Source organism: Bos mutus, chromosome 2, assembly GCF_027580195.1.
Source record: "Bos mutus isolate GX-2022 chromosome 2, NWIPB_WYAK_1.1, whole genome shotgun sequence".
Lineage (NCBI taxonomy): Eukaryota > Metazoa > Chordata > Mammalia > Artiodactyla > Bovidae > Bos > Bos mutus.
The window spans coordinates 63674629-63692923 of NC_091618.1; the positions used below are offsets into that span (position 1 = coordinate 63674629).

Here is an 18295-nt window from a genome sequence, read left to right on the forward strand (position 1 = left end):
AACAGGCATTTTGGAGAAAAGAAAACTTGAGTGGCTAATAAATGTATGAAGAGGTATTCGGTGTCGTTACTAAGCATGCTATCTTATGATTACAGTTAAAGAAATCAATTGAAACCATAGTATGGTACCATGTCTCAAAAAATAAAAGTTCTGACACTAGGAAGTCTTGATGAGCATGCAGAGAACTAGGAACTCCCACACCAGGCTGTGCCCTCACCTGGGAGGGTAACTTGGCAAAGCCCAGTGCAGTTAGTTGAAGGCACACAGACCCCCAGCACATAGCTCTGCCCCTGGGTATGTGACATTGTTTTAAGAATGGCTGAAAATTGCTTGCCATGCCTGTACCCACAGGTAGGGTCCATCCCCTGAAGTCTTGGTGGCTCTGGGGCCACGGCAGTCAATGAGCTCAGTGGAGGTGAGGCTAGGTGACACAAGAGGCCACACAGCTTCTGCCCTACTGGCCAGGACACTCATTCCTGAGAATCTGAGCCACTAGGTAAGTATTCTGAAGACCCTAATACCTCCACGCTGGAGAGACCAGAGAGATACTCAGTCGTCCATCTGTCCCCCGCCAAACCACCATCCAGGCCAGCACAGAGGGTTCCCAGAGCCCTGCCCCTAATTCCTGACACACCGCATCTGATGAAATGGTTGTTAGTGTAAAGTCACTACATTTGGGGGTTTGTTTTGCAGCCACAGATAACTGGAACCATATCCAACGGAAATCTATGCACGTGTGCACCAAAAGATATGCACGAGGATGTTTATTCTGCCACAGTTTGCCAAAAGCAAACCATTGGAAACAACCCCAATCCTCATAAGAAAAAAGTAGATTTTCCAAATCACAGTCTAGTCATCCAGTGGCATGACTGCACCTCAGCAGTGAGGAAGAACGCAGAGAGCTACGTGTGTCGACGCGGACCCTCTCCAAACAACGTTGGGCACAAAAGCATGTTGCAGAAGGATGTGGACAGCTTGGTAGCATTTATATAAAGCTCGAAGTTATGCAAAACAGTACAATATTTTGTTGACGGATACTTTATCTCTATAGCAAAAATACGACCACATGCAAGGGAATGAAAAGCAACAAATTCATTATGGTGGAGATGGGAGGGGGAGGGGTCCACCAGGAGCTTCCAGATTCCCTGTTGTTTTATTTCTTTAAGGAAAATCTGAAATAAATAAGAAAATATGTTCGCCTGTGACAAAGCTGAGAAGTGGATCCTCCAGGGAGATGTTGGGGATCTAGAAGAACGGCTAAGATCCTGGCACCCAGCTCTGCACACCCCACCCCTGGGCTGGGCCCACACTAACCCTTTAATTGCTGGTGGCGGAGATGTCTTGGGAGGAGGGTGGAAGGAGCAAGTTTGAGAACTCAGGAGAACAGCTCATTTCCCAACCTGTCTGAATATATTTTAATGACAGGGCCATCTCAGCTGAATACAAGCCTGGGGTCCGTGAGTGTTAATTATATTCATGACAACTGTTGACTTTTCTGCCTGTTTGGAATGCTTCATACTTCCTACCCTGCTGGCTCAGTGGTAAAGAATCGGCCTGCAATGCGGGAAACCCGAGTTTGATCCCTGGGTCGGGAAGGTCCCCTGGAGAAGGGAATGACTACCCACTCCAGAATTCTTGCCTGGAGAATTCCATGGACAGAGGAGCATGGTCATCTATAGTCCATGGGATCACAATGAGTCAGACATGACTGAGCGACTAACACAACAGCAACATACCTCTGATTAAAGGACACAGGCAGGAAGAGTGCTGACCATCACAGGAGGGGAGCGGGGGGAGGCAGAGCCCCTGGCCATGGTAGAAGCGGGAATGTGACCAGAAGTAGCCATCCTCCTTCCTAACCACCCCATCCCTCACCCCTGGCCTCTTGCAGCCACACTCCTGCACAGGACTTTACTTCTCATTCTTTTCTCAAATGCCAAGTCCCTCCTGAGTGCCCAGCCCTGGGAACACAGGAAAGAAGGAAGAATGTCCCTGATCTCAATTGCTTACAGTGCAGTCAGGGGACACACCTGTGGGCGGACACTTGGACAAAGTGACAAAGAGCCCATAGGGCAATTGGTGAAGACAGGGCAAAGGCTGAATAGGACACAAAGGGGTGTCCACAGAAGCCCTCCCCAGGACACCTACCATCTTAAAGAGGATGGGCAGGCAGAGCCAGCCACCTGTGAGCTAGCTGGCCAACTGTGGTTGTCATTGGCCAGAGACTTTCAGGTGAGTTCTTCCTACTCCTGAGTGCCCAGCAGGGGAAGGGGAGGCTGGATGTCCTCAAGGGGACTGGATGCAGCCTGTGGCCCTGCTTTGAGGCAAGCGGGAAGGTCCTTCAGGGAGGGCACTGCTCCCAGCTGACACTGTGGTATAAGGTGCCCACCACCTGCAGAGCTGTACCTGGCAGGGCAGAAGCCAGGAGGGAGGAGTTGAGAGCTGTGTAGCTCAGAGCTGTGGCCACCAAATGATCCTGATGTCAAGGCCTAGAGGTCTGGAAGGGCCTTTGGGGTCACCCAGAGCATCTCCCCTCAGCCCTGCAGTCGGGTCTGTAGTGCTGTAGCAGTGGGCTGTGGGCAGGACTGTAGACCTCTCCATACTGGCCCAGCCTCAAACCAGGAGGCAGACTTTGTCTAAGGGGAGAAGGGTCCTCACCTGGAGCTTGGAGGGTGTTGGGGAGAGGAGAGGGATGTGGCAGAAGCTGCATCTCCTCCCTCTTATCCCTGAATATCCTGGATTTGGGTCCAGATGAATTCATGTCTCTGCTCCCATTAGACCTCATCACTTCTAACCCCCATGCGTGCATACACACACACACACACACACACACACACACACCAGCCTCCCTGCCTCCTCACAGACCCCGACCAGTCAGGCTGTCCTTAGCACCTACATCAGACTGTCTTCTTATTTCATTTTGTTTTTCATCATTTTTATTCTTCACGTGCAGGCATGGAGACCTGAGTTTAATTTCAGTGCTTCGTTTTGTCTTATTTTTTCCTTTTTCCCCAAGCGCCTCCCACTCCCCTCTTGTACCCCACAAGCATTAACCCAATAGATTTGATGTACAGCTTTGAATGTGCCTAAAAAGTAAAATGTGTAGTGAAATTATCTGGGTCTGTATGTGTTGTTCATAGACACAGATGTTGTAATACAGAAATTCTCAAAGTGTGGCTCAGGTTGACATACTTTTCATGACAATACTAAGATACTCTTGGCCTTTTTCATCTTGATCTCTCCTGAATGTACACTGGAGTTCTCCAGAGCTTACAGGATGTGTTATATCACAACAAAATGAATCCAGAAGCAGATATGAGAATCCAGCTGTCTTTTATCCAGGTGGGTGTTCAAAAGATTTGCAAAAATGTTCAACAATGCCACTTCTCACTGTATTTTTTACTTTGGAAAATAAAACTGCTTTTCATAAAATATTTATATACATGGACATTTGTTTTTTAATGAATCCACACCTTGTTTTAAATTTTAAGTTTCTATATGATAAATGTAGGTAGATATAACACATATAGACAAAAACTCTTTGGAATCTTCAAAACTTTTTAAGAGAATCTAAGATGAAAGTTTGAGAATCAGTAGAATAGTGTGATCAATTTCCTTCTCTCTCTGCTCTTTTGGGCTTGGCATATGACTCAAGGCTCCTCCTTGTTCTGTAAATACACCTTATCCATACTCTGAAGAAAACATTCATTTGCATGGTACCCAGGCCCTCAGAAGGCACCTGGGTCACTGGCAGCTTCTAGTCTCCATAACCAATACCTCTGTGAACATTCTCCTTCAGGGTCCTGTTGGAAGCAGCTTCTGGGATACAAACCCAGGAGTGGAATCCTGAGCCAAAAAGCATGTGCTTATTTAACTAAAATAAAGAATATTTTCCAGGCTAGCTATACCTGTTAACATCCTACACTAGGCAGTGCACAGAGTCTTTATCTCCCCACATACCTGTCCACACCTGGCATTCATTACCCACACCTCTAATCTGCCATTCTGATGACTCCTTGTGTTGATTTTAATCTCACCCATTACCAGTGAGCTGGAGCATCTCTTCACATCTGCTTCAATCATTTGAGAATTCTCTTCTGAGGATTGCCTATTCATAGCCCTTGCCCATTTTTCTGTTGGCTTTTCTGTCTTTATCTTGTTGATTTGGAATTATTTGAATAGTCTCAATCAGTGCCACTCAAAATGGGGACCCACTGCCTACCCAAGAAATGTTGGTTAAATGAAAGCACTCCTCTTCCATCAAGAAAGTCTTGCTATACACTGTTTACTGCGGGCAAGGTATGGAAACAGCCGGAATGTCCACTGACAGACTAATGGATAAAGAGAGTGTGGTGCAAACGTACAACAGAATATTACTCAGCCATAAAAAGAAATAATGCCATTTGCAGCAACGTGGATGGACCTAGAGATTATTATCCTAAATGAAATAAATCAGACAAAGACACATACCATATGTTATCACTTATGTGTGGGATCTAGGATATGACACAAACGAACCTGTCTACAAAACAAAACAGAAACAGACTCGAGACCTAGAGAACAGCGTTGTGGTCGCCAAGGCGGAGGGGGGTGAGGAAGGGAAGGATTGGGAGTTTGGGATTAGCAGATGCAAACTATAATATTATATAGAAGATGGATAAACAAGGTCCTAGTGTAGAGCACAGGGAACTGTGTTCAATATCCTGTGATAAACCATAATGGAAAAGAATATGAAAAATAATACATGCATACACGTATGTATGTATGCATAACTGAGCCACTTTGCTATGCGGTGGAAATTAATACACTGTAAATCAAATATAATTCAATAAAAAATTTAAAAAAAAAATTCTTGCTATAAGACAGAAACATCTCAGCTAATCTAAGCAGTATGCTTAGTGATCACAATTGATTGATATTCTGATGCAAGTTCATCACTTACAGACCAGCACACACTTTGAATAGAGCAACTCTAGATATGAATTCTGTGTTGATTTTCCTAACCTACCATGAACCTTTGATATTCTTTGTGAATATAAAACTTTAATTTTGATAGTGTCATCTTTTCTCTTTTGGCCTTTGGTCTGTGCTTTTTAGGTCTTGTTTTTAAAAGTCTTTATCATTTGAACACAAATTAAATATGACATAAAATTATTAAGAAATAATTATGAATTTTGTTCAGTGTGACCCTGGTACTGTGGTTATAATTTTTTAAGTCTATATGTTAGAGGTGAATATTTAAGTACTTATAGGGGTGAAAGGGCTTCCCTGGAGGCTCAGATAGTAAAGAATATGCCTGTGTCAGAAAGATCCCCTGGAGAAGGGAATGGCAACCCACTCCAGTATTCTTGCCTGGAGAGTTCCATGGACAGAAGAGCCTGGCAGTGTACAGTCCGTGGGGATGCTTAGAGTCAGACACAACTAAGCGACAAGCATTTTCACTTTCTTTATGGGTGAAATAATATGATGTCTCGGGTTTGCTTTAAAATACAACAACTCCCAGCCACGCTGAACTGGCTCAGTGCTTTTCGCCACACCACGTCCCCTTATCTTCCTCTGCTGGGTCAGCTATGGCGGCCATGAAGATGCTGAACCCCAAGGCCGAGGTGGCCTGAGCCCAGGCAGCGTTGGCGGTCAACATCAGTGCAGCCCAGGGCTGCAGGAGGTGCTGAGGACCAACTTGGGGCCTAAGGGCACCATGAAGATGCTTGTTTCTGGTGCTGGAGCCATCAAACTCACTAAAGATGGAAATGGGCTGCTTCATGAAGTGTAAATTCAACACCCAACAGCCTCCTTAATAGCCAAAGTAGCAACAGCCCAGGATGACAGAACTGGTGCTGGTACCGCTTCCAGCGTCCTCATCATTGGAGAGCTGCTGAAGCAGGCGGATCTCTCCATTTCTGAAGGTCTTTATCCCAGAATAATTACAGAAGGATTTGAAGCTGCAAAGGAAAAGGCACTTCAGTTTTTGGAACAAGTCAAAGTAAGCAAAGAGATGGACAGGGAAACACTTGTCAGTTCAGTTCAGTTCAGTCGCTCAGTCGTGTCCGGCTCTTTGAGACCCCACGAATTGCAGCACGCCAGGCCTCCCTGTCCATCACCAACTCCCGGAGTTCACTCAGACTCACGTCCATCGAGTCAGTGATGCCATCCAGCCATCTCATCCTCTGTCATCCCCTTCTCCTCCTGCCCCCAGTCCCTCAAAGCATCAGAGTCTTTTCCAGTGAGTCAACTCTTCACTTGAGGTGGCCAAAGTACTGGAGTTTCAGCTTCAGCATCAGTCCTTCCAATGAACACCCAGGACTGATATCCTTTAGAATGGACTGGTTGGATCTCCTTGCAGTCCAAGGGACTCTCAAGAGTCTTCTCCAACACCACAGTTCAAAAGCATCAATTCTTTGGCACTCAGCTTTCTTCACAGTCCAACTCTCACATCCATACATGACCACTGGAAAAACCATAGCCTTGACTAGACACACCTTTGTTGGCAAAGTAATGTCTGTGCTTTTGAATATGCTATCTAGGTTGGTCATAACTTTCCTTCCAAGGAGTAAGCGTCTTTTAATTTCATGGCTGCAATCACCATCTGCAGTGATTTTGGAGCCCCCAAAAAATAAAGTCTGACACTGTTTCCACTGTTTCCCCATCTATTTCCCATGAAGTGATGGGACCGGATGCCATGATCTTTGTTTTCTGAATGTTGAGCTTTAAGCCAACTTTTACACTCTCCACTTTCACTTTCATCAAGAAGCTTTTTAGTTCCTCTTCACTTTCTGCCAACCGCGCAGAAGCGTGGCCAAGAGAATCTACCCCATGCCTGTGGTCCGGGGTGGCGGCCGGGAGGAGCAACCCCACATCTAAGGAGCAGCAGCTGCGCGGGCGCAGGAGGGCTGAGAGGAGCTACTCCACGTTCAAGGTCAGAAGGTGCGGCCCTGAGGAGATACCCTTCCTCCAAGGTAAGGAGCAGCGGCTGCGCTTTGCTGGAGCAGCCGTGAAGAGATACCCCACGTCCAAGGTAAGAGAAACCCAAGTAAGATGGTAGGTGTTGCAAGAGGGCGTCGGAAGGCAGACACACTGAAACCATAATCACAGAAAACTAGTCAATCTAATCACAAGGAAACACCTATAGATGTAGCCAGAACATCGCTACGTACTAAAGTTCATGCTGAACTTGCTGATGTCTTAACAGAGACCGTAGTGGACTCCATTTTGGCCATTAAAAAACAAGATGAACCTATTGACCTCTTCGTGGTTGAGGTCATGGAGATGAAACATAAATCTGAAATGGATACAAGCTTAATCAGAGGTCTTGTTCTGGACCATGGAGCACGGCATCCTGATATGAAGAAGAGAATAGAAGATGCATACAGCCTCACGTGCAAAGTGTCATTAGAATATGAAAAATCAGCAGTGAATTCTGGCTTTTTTTTTTTTTTTTACAAGAGTACAAAGGAGAGAGAGAAATTAGTGAAAGCTGAAAGGAAATTCATCGAAGACAGAGTTAAAAAAATAATCGACCTGAAAAAGAAAGTCTGTGTTGATTCAGATAAAGGATTTGTTGTTACTAGTCAAAAGGGAATTGATCCCTTTTCCTTAGATGCTCTTGCCAAAGAAGGCATAATAGCTCTGCGCAGAGCTAAAAGGAGAAACATGGAAAGGCTGACTCTTGCTTGTGGCGGGATAGCCCTAAATTCTCTTAATGACCTAAATCCTGATTGTTTGGGACATGCAGGACTTGTCTATGAATATACATTGGGAGAAGAGAAGTTCACCTTTATTGAGAGATGTAACAATCCTCGCTCTGTCACATTATTGATCAAAGGACCAAATGAGCACACATTTACTCAAATCGAACATGTCATAAGAGATGGCTTGAGGGCTGTTTAAAATGCTACTGATGATGGCTGTTAGTCCCAGGTGCTGGCGCAGTGGAAGTGCAATGGCAGAAGCCCTGGTTAAATACATGCCCAGTGTAAAGGGCAGGGCCCAGCTTGGAGTTCAAGCATTTGCTGATGCATTGCTCATTATTCCCAAGGTTCTCGCTCAGAACTCTGGTTTTGACCTTCAGGAAACACTAGTTAAAATTCAAGCAGAACATTCAGAATCCACTCAGCTTGTGGGTGTGGACTTGAACACTGATGAACCAATGGTAGCAGCAGAAGCAGGCATATGGGATAAGTACTGTGTAAAGAAACAGCTTCTTCACTCCTGCACTGTGATTGCCACCAACATTCTCCTGGTTGATGAGATCATGAGAGCTGGAATGTCTTCTCTAAAAGGTTGAACTGGAGCTTCCCTTGTATCTGAATCCTGAAGACTACAGAGTGATCCTAATAATATAGCTATGGAATTTTGGTCCAAGCTTCAAATGATCTTCAAAGAATTTTCTTCACCCATATTAAAAAAGGAGAGAGCATTGGCACCTATTCAGATTCTGAAGTCCTGAAATTATAATTAACAGTATTTTTAAAATTGCACTGCAGTGTCCACATACAGCAGGTCATGCTTACCCAGTAAAGAGGACATTTTGCTTTACCCTCAGTGATATAAAAATATTAGATAAGCATATGTTATCTACCTTGTTATTAAATATTCCTTGAAAAACAAAAAAAAATAAAATACAACAAAACAAAGTGGATGAAACAAAATTGTTCAAAGATCTCAGAATAGCAACCCTTTACTAACCTAGATGAAAGTAATTTACTAACCAGGACATACTGGTTGAATATAAACCTGGGGTACATGAATATAAATTACATTTTCCTCTGCTTCTTTGCATGAGAAGCAGAAATACAATCGGGAAAATGTTTTTGACTATTGAATATAATGTCTTGAGTACAGGGGGGTTCACTATACTGTTCTTATCATCTTTTGTGTATATATAAAATTCTTTTAAAAATACAGTAGTATCTTCCCATGCTAGCTGACACACAAAAATATTTTTGTACACTTTCATAAATTAATCTTATAAATTTACCATCCATATTTAGATCTCCAGTTTATCTGGAATCCACTTTTGTATGTGGTTTGGGGTAGCAATACAACTTGATCTTTCTCCATAGGGAGATCTGGTTGTCGCAATACAATCTACTAAAGCCTGTTCTTTCCCCATCATCCTGCATCGCCATCTTTACCACTCCATCTGGTCTCTATATATTCATGGGACTATTCCTGGGCTCTACACTCTGATCGATTGTCTTTGTGTGTGTGTTCCTGCTTCAGCACCCCCTTTTACTACTATAACCTGTAGTAGGTTTATTATCTGACAGAGCAAATACCCCATTGTATGAATTAGAATATTGATCTGGCTGTATTAACAGAGATCAAATGGCAAGAGGGTTAGCAAGATGTAAGTCAATTCTCTTTTGTGTAAATGTCCGAGCTGGTAGGCAGTTCTGCTGCACATCACCCAAATCCCCAGGCCCCATCAGTTCTGGTGCTCCTCTTCCCTTGGATGTGATCCTCATCTGCCAGAGGCAGGTAGACTCACTGTTCTAGCAGTGATATCCTGTTCAGGACACAGCTCCGAAGCTGCTCCCACCTCTGCTCACATCCTGAACTGTGACAAGCCACACCTGGCTACAAGTGATGCTGTGAAATATGGTGTCTCTGGGCAACCGTGTGCTGGACCAAAATTTGAGAGTTCTCTACTAAAAGAAAAAGGCATAGCAAAAACTTGGAAGATCAAAAAAGCAGTGTCTGCCTCACACTCAATTTTGCTATTCTTGGGACTTCCCCAGTGGTACAGTGGTTAAGATTTTACCTTCCAGTGCAGGGAGTGTGGGTTCAATACCTGGTCCACGTGCCTTGTGGCCAAAAAAATCAAAACATAAAACATAAGCAATATTGTAACAGATTCAATAAAACCTTTTTTAAAAATGGTCTAAATCAACAAAGGACAGAGAAGCCTGGCATGCTGCAGTCCATGGGGTCACAAAGAGTTGGACTCAACTGAGCTAATGAACAACAACTACAAAATTAAGAAAAATTTTTTTGCTATTCTTTCCCAAAACAGACTTATCATCCATGAACCTTTATTATCCTAAATAAGCTTTGGAATGAATGTGTTGATTTCTTTGAGAAACCTAATCTCTTTTTATTGAGGTTAATTCTTAATTTATAGATTGCTTTGGATGCTATTAACATTTATGAATACAGAACATTTCTTCACTTTAAAATTTTTTTTAAAATTTCCTTTGGTAGAGAGGCTATTCTTAAGAAAGTCTTGTTCGTTTTTTGTTCATTTTTGTTAAGACCAGATAATTCATAGTTCCTATGATATTGTGAATAGCATCTTATTTTGATTCTCTGTCTGGCTAGCACTGCAGTTACTTAGTAAGGAACAGCAAGCTGTGGCCTGCAGGTAAAACTCAGATTATGGTTTGTTTTTGTGTGACCCATGAGCTAAAACTTGTTTCATGCATTTAAAGAGTTGTTGAAGGAAAGAAAATGAAAGGAAAAGAAAAGAAGTAGAGAGGAAAGGAAAGGAAAATACCAACTACTATAAAGAAATTCTGCCAATTTTTCTAAGCTGGTCTTTCATCTTGAAAGCTGATGGTTTTCTTACCAAGTCCAGCATTTTCTTGTTGATTTCCTTGGGGTTTCCGTGCAGTTGGTCAATGCTTCCACAAATGACAGTCTTATCTGTTCCGTCTAAATCCTTACACCTCTTATCCCTTTCCTTGTCTTATAGCTTCAGCCTGTAATACTATGTTTAAAAAAAATTGTGCTGATAGTATGAGTAGAGTTTCTTTGTTCTAAATCTTAATGAAAATCAGTCTCAAGCTTCTCCATTAATTATGATTTTGCTGTAGGATTTTGGCATACGGCTTTTATCAAGTTAAAGAAATTCCCTTCTATTCTTGGTTTACTAAGAAGTTTTTAATCAGAATTAGACGTTGGCATTTTTTGAGTGCTATTGAAATAATGAAATTATTTTGTTCTTTCATTTGGGAAGAATTGCATTGATAGATTTTTCTGATGTTTAATTATCCTTGCATTCTTAAATAAACCCTATCTCCACTACACTCATAAGTGAAATAAATCTATAATTTCCTGTACCGTCCTAATCATGTTTCAGAATCCATGTTATGCTAACCAGCCTTATTAAATGGATTGGTATCTTCCTTGCTTTGTTTAATTCTGGAACAAATGTTGTAAGAGAACACTTACCTATTTCCTGAAAGTTTGGCAAAACTCACCTATAAGATTTTATGACCCTAGAATTTTTCATAAAAAGATCATGATTATCATTTCAATTTTTAAAACAACTATTGATCTATTCAAGTATTTCTTCTTGAATTTATTCATTGCTTTGTGTTTTCTAGGAATTTATTCATTTTGCTCAGGTTTATTAATTTACGGGGCTTCCCAGGTGGCGCTAGTGATAAAGCACCCACCTGTCAATGCAGGAGACATAAGAGACATGGGTTTGATTCCTGGGTTGAGAAGATCCCCTGGAGGAGAGCGTGGCAACCCACTCCAGTATTCTTGCCTGGAGAATCCCATGGACTGAGGAGTCTGGCAAGCTATAGTCCATAGGGTCGCAAAGAGTCAGACACAACTGAAGCAACTGAACACACGCACATCAATTTAATATCCTGTGGTGATTCTTCTTTTTATATCCACAGAGTATTATTTTTGAGCTTTTTCTTTTTTATTATATATCATATTTGCATATTTATTCTATTTTCCTTGATTAGTCATATTAATTTATTCAAAGAAGCAACTGTTGGCACTCAGTAGCCCATCCTTTTTAGCTCTGTTTCTCTGATTTTTTAAAGTCTTTTATTGAATCTGTTACCATATTGCTTCAATTTTTTATGTTTTGGTTTTTTGAGGCATGTGCAATCTTAGCTCCCTGACCTGGGATCGAACCCACACCCCCTGCATTGGAAGGCAAAGTCTTAACCACTGGACCACCAGGCAAGTCCCTTATTTATTTAGTCCCCTATTTTTAAAGTTATTAATTCATCCCTCTTTTCTTATGTTTTGCTGTAACTTCTTGAGTTGAATCCTTAGCTCATTTGTTTCATTATTTCTTGTTTCCAATAAACGTATTTAATTCTATATATTTTCCTGAGTACTTTTTTTTTTTTTAGCTATGTCTTTAATTTGAGTATAGAGCACCTTTAAGGCCATTCAGGTCTAAGCATTTTATGGTTTCCGCAGGTGATTTCCTCTTTGAGCCAGGTGTAATTGACTAGGATTGTCTAATCCCCAGACACATGGAATGTTTGTGTTGATCCTATGGTCCTTGATATATTTTATTGCATGGTAGTCAGAGAAGGAAATGGCAACCCACTCCAGTGTTCTTGCCTGGAGAATCCCAGGGACGGGGGAGCCTGGTGAGCTTCGGTCTATGGGGTCGCACAGAGTTGGACACGACTGAAGCGACTTAGCAGCAGCAGCAGCAGTCAGAGGACATAGTGGGTGTCGAGTTGGTTAAGCACATGCAGGCTTTCTGTGAGGCTAGCACAAGGACGATTTTTGTGACTGCTCCATGTGTGTTTGGATAAACTTCACATTCTCTGCTTGGGCAACATTTATACGCTCATAGAAATTTGAGTCTACTAATGGTGTCTATCAATTTTTCTATATCCTTTTAAGTCCACTTAATCAATCAGTTTCTGAGAAGCATGTGTTGACACTGACAACTCCAATTGTTGATTTACTAAAGCAAACTTTCTCACACAGGAATCCAACTGCATCATTCCCAGTGCTTTTGGATAAGAAAGAGAAAAAAAGGGCAATCCTCAGCTGGCCTTCTGTAATTACCCTCTTCCCAGGCCTGACTCAACCTCCTACATAAGATTCATCTCTCTCCATCCACCCATCCCTGACACACACCCCTGCTCTCTTTCACTGTGAACTCCCTGCCTTGAACAAGCCCGGGGGACGCTTTCCTCTCACTGTGTTTGCACTCTGGGACTCCTCCCCCCAAAATTCTCCCTTGAGGCTTATCTAAGTCCTCATAAATATCCACTCACCCTTCAAGATCCAGCTCCGGTGCTTTCGACTTCATCCACCGCCACATCACCACCGACACCTGGACTGCAGCCAAGCCTTGCCACCTCCAGCTCCCACCCCTGAGCCTCGGCCCAGGCCACTCCTTCTCATTGGAAGGTACTTCTCCGGATGGTCCTATTTCTGCCATTCCTGCAGGACCCAGTTCAACCTCCCTTTCTCGTAAAAACAGTTCCTCCTCTGTGTTTGGCAAGTATCCTTCAGACACATCCTGCAAATATTTAGTGGGCATCCCCATGAGCTATGCTTGTACTTGACCCCAGATTCAGAGATGGATGGGACCCCAGGCCCTTCCCCGGAGGATTCTGGAACCCAGGATGGCCACCTCTAACACAAACAGGGTCCAGGCAGGTAAAAGAAATCTGTCAGCAGCTGTGGATTGCACGACCTGCTCTCTCTAGAAGGTTCAGCCCCACCCTTGCTAGTGTTCGGGAATGTAAGCCTCGAGCTACCCCAACACCCAATTTTTCTGGAGAAGCCACACATTTTTGAAACATTGGCAAGTAATTCACATGTTTCTGAAACAGGATGCTGGGCAAACAGCCTGCGGGCCAGCTGTGGCTGCCCAGACTCCAGCCTCGAGGGCGACTAACCCAGCCCAAGGAGAGCTTCCCAGGGAAGAAGTCATTTGAGTGGAGGAGTGCTGGGCAATGAGTAAGAAGAGCCAGCAGAGAAGAGCTGAGAAGAATGTTCCAGGAAGAGGAATGAGAGTATTAATAATGGTCCACGTTGTTTGGGTCCACACCACACCCCACCAGCCCAGTTGCCCATCCCAGTCCCCTCCCCAGCCTCCACCTGCAGCCCCACCCCCTGTACAGGAATGATACAGGGAAGAAGGGACCAGGGCTCCCGTGGCCACGGGCTGGTGCCTTGGAAGCCAGACACAAGTACCCAGGTGTTTGGCCTGCTAGGTAGAGATGGAACTCTGAGGGCAATGATGGGTGAAGACAGCTCCCAAGCACCCCTTCATGGACCCAGGATACCCATGCTGGTGAGCAGCCTTCTCTCTGGGGAGCCCAGAAGACAGGTGGATGGGAGGTTCAAAGAGGGGTGTGCCCCTGGCAACACACTCCCTGAATGGCCCCGCTCCAGCGGGTGTGTGCTGGTTTGGGTTGTTTTGTCTTCTGTGTTTAATGGAGCTCTCTGTTTTCTGAGAGGGTGGAGAATCGCTGCAAGGCTTTGTGCCAGAGAGGACAGAAGTGGGGGCCCTCAGGTTGGCCTGGCTTGGTGACCCAAAGGTGAGAACAGGTACAAACAGGCTGGTCCCTGACACAGGTGCCCCACCAGACCCGGCACACCTCAGCCCGCCCCACCCCTGGCCAAGCCAAGAGCTACACACATGGCCTGGGCACCTGCCATGTGCCAGGGGTCGCCCTGGTCACCAAGGAGACGGCCGCCAGGGTCTGGGAGCTGCAGATGCTCCATGAATATCTGCCCTGAAGTGTCTGGGTATTGGGGGACCTGGGGGCTGCGGAGGGTGGGGAGGGGGTTTCAGAAAAAATCTGCAGAACAGAGATGGCCGGCAAGCTGTGTCTTGAGACCTAAGAAAGTTTTTGCCATAGTGACCAGGAGAAGGCATTCCGGGCAGTGGCAGCAGCTTGGTGAAGGTGCGGAGGTGCGGACCTCCTGGAGTATCAGCCTATGCCAGCTAGTTCTCTGTTGTTCAGTTGCTCAGTCATGTCTGACTCTTTGTGACCCCATGGACTGCAGCACAGCAGTCTTCCCTGTCCTTCTCTATCTTCCAGCTGCTGCTGCGTTGCTTCAGTCGTGTCTGACTCTGTGCAACCCCATAGACAGCAGCCCACCAGGCTCCTCTGTCCCTGGGAGTCTCCAGGCAAGAATACTGCAGTGGGTTGCCATTTCCTTCTCCAAAGCATGAAAGTGAAAAGTGAAAGTGAAGTCACTCAATCATGTCCGACTCTTAGCGACCCCATGGACTTGCTACCTACCTGACTCCTCCGTCCCTGGGATTCTCTAGGCAAGAGTACCGGAGTGGGTTGCCATTTCCTTCTTCATCTATCTCCCGAAGTTTGCTTAAATTCATGTTCATTGAGTCGATGATGCCATCCAACCATCTCATCCTCTGTCATCCCCTTCCCCTGCCCTCAATTTTTCCCAGCATCAGGGTCTTTTACAATGAGTTGGCTCTTTGCATCAGATGGCCACAGTATTGGAGCTTCAGCTTCAGCAGCAGTCCTTCCAATGAACATTCAGGGTTGATTTCCTTTAGGATTGACTGGCTTTATCTCCTTGAGGTCCAGAGGACTCTCTAGAGACTTCTCCAGCACCACAATTGAAAAGCACCAATTTTTTGGCACTCAGCCTTTTTTATGGTCCAACTCTCGTATCCAACCAGTCCACTCTAAAGGAAATCAGTCCTGAATATTCATTGCAAGGACTGATGCTGAAGCTGAAACTTAAATACTTTGGCCACCTGATGCGAAGAACTGACTCCTTGGGAAAGACCCTGATGCTGAGAATGATTGAAAGCGGGAGGAGAAGGGGACAACAGAGGATTAAATGGTTGGATAGCACCACCAACTCAATGGACATGAGTTTGAGTAAGCTCCAGGAGTTTGTGATGGACAAGGAAGCCTGGCGTGCTGCAGTCCATGGGGTCGCAAACAGTCAGACATGACTGAGCGACTGAACTGAACTGAACTCATATCCTTATATGATTACTGGAAAAACCATAGCTTTGACTATATGGACCTTTGTGGGCAAAGTGATATCTCTGCTTTTTAATACACTCTCTTAGGTTTGTCATAGCTCTTTTCCCAAGAAGCAAGCATCTTTAATTTCATGGCTACAGTCACCGTCCACAGTGATTTTGGAGCCCCCAAAAATAAAATCTGTGGTTGTTTTCCCCATCTATTTGCCATGAAGGAGCACAAAGGCCAAGGGGATGGGGACAGAGAGACCTAGAAGAACGCTGTGAAGACTTCATCCAGCGGGCAGTGGGAGCCACTGGTAACTTGTGGCCTCAGAAAGTCTGCCTGGGCAGTGGAGGTGTGTGACAGGCCAGAAGATGGAAAGGGGGATCAGTGAGGTCTGCTGGCCTAGCTGTGAGTGGACACTGGCTTGGGTGTGTTAATAGCTGCCCCACTTGCCCAGAACACCTGATGGCTGCCAAGAGCCCTTTCTCCCCAGAAGGCAAACCCGATACCAGAAAGAGTGTGGTTGGCCCCCAGGTTTCCCCCAGAAAGCCCCTGAGCAGTGGCGCATGCAGTCAGACCCTCCCTCTGAGGCCCTCTAAGTGCTCTCTGTCGTGGTCTAGCAACTGGGGATGGGGCCATAGGAAGTCCAGAACACACCCTGCAGGTGCTTCTCAGACCACCCCCTGCCCCAGCGCCATGATGTGTGGACTAGAGGGCAGAGGGGAGCCAGGATAAGCTGACACTGAGGTCTAGCTCTCACTCCGGGGCAAGGTGACCCTGACTAGGTTTCTTAACCTCTCTGGGCTATGTTTTCATCCATGATTGACTAGATGCCAGGCACTGTGTTAAGTCACTTCACGCTTAATTCCAGCCAATCCTCGCCAGCTTCAGGGACAGGCTCTTCCACCACATCTCATTTAATAGATGGAGGACTGGAGCTCTGGGGAGCTTAAAAGTTTTTGTCCTTTCAAAGTTGGAGTCACCACACTCCATCCAAGGCTGGGTCCCATACTCAGGAGTCTAATAACCCTGATTCTGTGTGCTCTTCCTGGGTCTGGCGTGGGAAGGAGCCAGCACCTGGGGAATCCTTACCACCAACCCCATCACCTCCCATCCCCACCACCCAACTCCTGGGGAGGCTGTCATTCAGAAGGAATGTCTCTGTCTCAAGTTAATTTCCCTATCTCCTTGCCCTTTCTGCCTTTGACCAGAAGGCAACCCCCCAAATTCCTGAAATTCCAGAAAGTTTCAAGTAAACCTCCTAGAGAAAACATGGCGTCTATACCACATGACAGGGAGCAGGTCACACAACCTCTGCAAGTGTGGACACAGAGGCGGGTGAGTCAGAAAGCTTCCTGAGCGGGAAAGGGGCCCTCCCCATGGGGCTCAGCTGTGTAAGCTGGTGTGAGACCACCCCGTGCAGGGGGTGCACACACATGTGTGTGGAGGCAGGGGTACATGAGGGCAAAAAGGCAGGGACACACACTCCCAAAGGCAGGTACTGAGATGCACACACACACACACACACACACACACACAAGCATACATGCTCCAGGTGAGACCTCTAGAGGAAGGGGTGGGCCAGAGAGAGTCCTTTTCACATAGCCCTGCCCAAGGCCCCCTATGCCTCCAGCCCACGAGGCCATCTTGGTCAGCTCGTTAGCTGAAGGGGTCTTGGTCCCCCAGGCCTCCCGCAACGCACAGGGTTTCCCAGGACCGTGCGCTTGAAGGCCAGTCCCACACACTGCCTCGTCGCAGTCACAAGTCACGGCATCCTCACTAAGCATCCCTCCAGGGAGCCCCATTCCCTCTATACACCCAGGGGCCTTCTCAACTCTGTGTTCTGTGCCCCCGCCCTCACACAGTGCTGACAGACTCACACTCGCCACTGTGCACACACCGTTACATACATACACACTCACACGCAGGCTAGCAGATTTCAACCTGCTCTATCAGACAGTTTGGCCCAGGAAGTGAGGCTGGTAGCTCTGTTAAGGCCGATGCCACCAGAAGAAAATTGCTTTCTCTTAAGTAAGCTCTTTTTCAACAACTGCTCAGTCTATCAAGGAGCTTGGGACTGGCAACTTGAACATCTTTCTAACACTCATTCACCAGACCTCAAGTTTAGAGAGGTCCGGCAGGTAGCCACATCTAGATGAAGTTTAATGGACTTCTTTATTAGTATGGTTGTATGCTGCTGCTGCTGCTAAGTCGCTTCAGTCGTGTCCGACTCTGTGCGACCCCATAGACGGCAGCCCAACAGGCTCCCCCGTCCCTGGGATTCTCCAGGCAAGAACACTGGAGTGGGTTGCCATTTCCTTCTCCAATGCATGAAAGTGAAAAGTGAAAGTGAAGTCACTTAGTTGTGTCCGACTCTTTGTGACCCCATGGACTGCAGCCTACCAGGCTCCTCCATCCATGGGATTTTCCAGGCAAGAGTACTGGAGTGGGGTGCCAGCGCCTTCTCCGATGGTTGTATTGTCTCCTACAAATGGCAGGTGATAGGGTTTTCTATTGACGGCAGTGGTATGGAGATGTTTCCTTTGCAAATAAATTGGTTTGGGACTTCCCTGGCAGTCTAGGGGTTAAGATTTCACCTTCCAATGAAGGGG

General features: G+C 45.6%; 1 pseudogene; it reads left to right on the top strand.

Annotated features, from left to right (window-relative positions):
- Positions 1-5570: 5570 nt before the first annotated feature.
- On the top strand, positions 5571-8425 carry LOC102283790 (T-complex protein 1 subunit zeta-like; annotated as a pseudogene).
- Positions 8426-18295: the final 9870 nt, after the last annotated feature.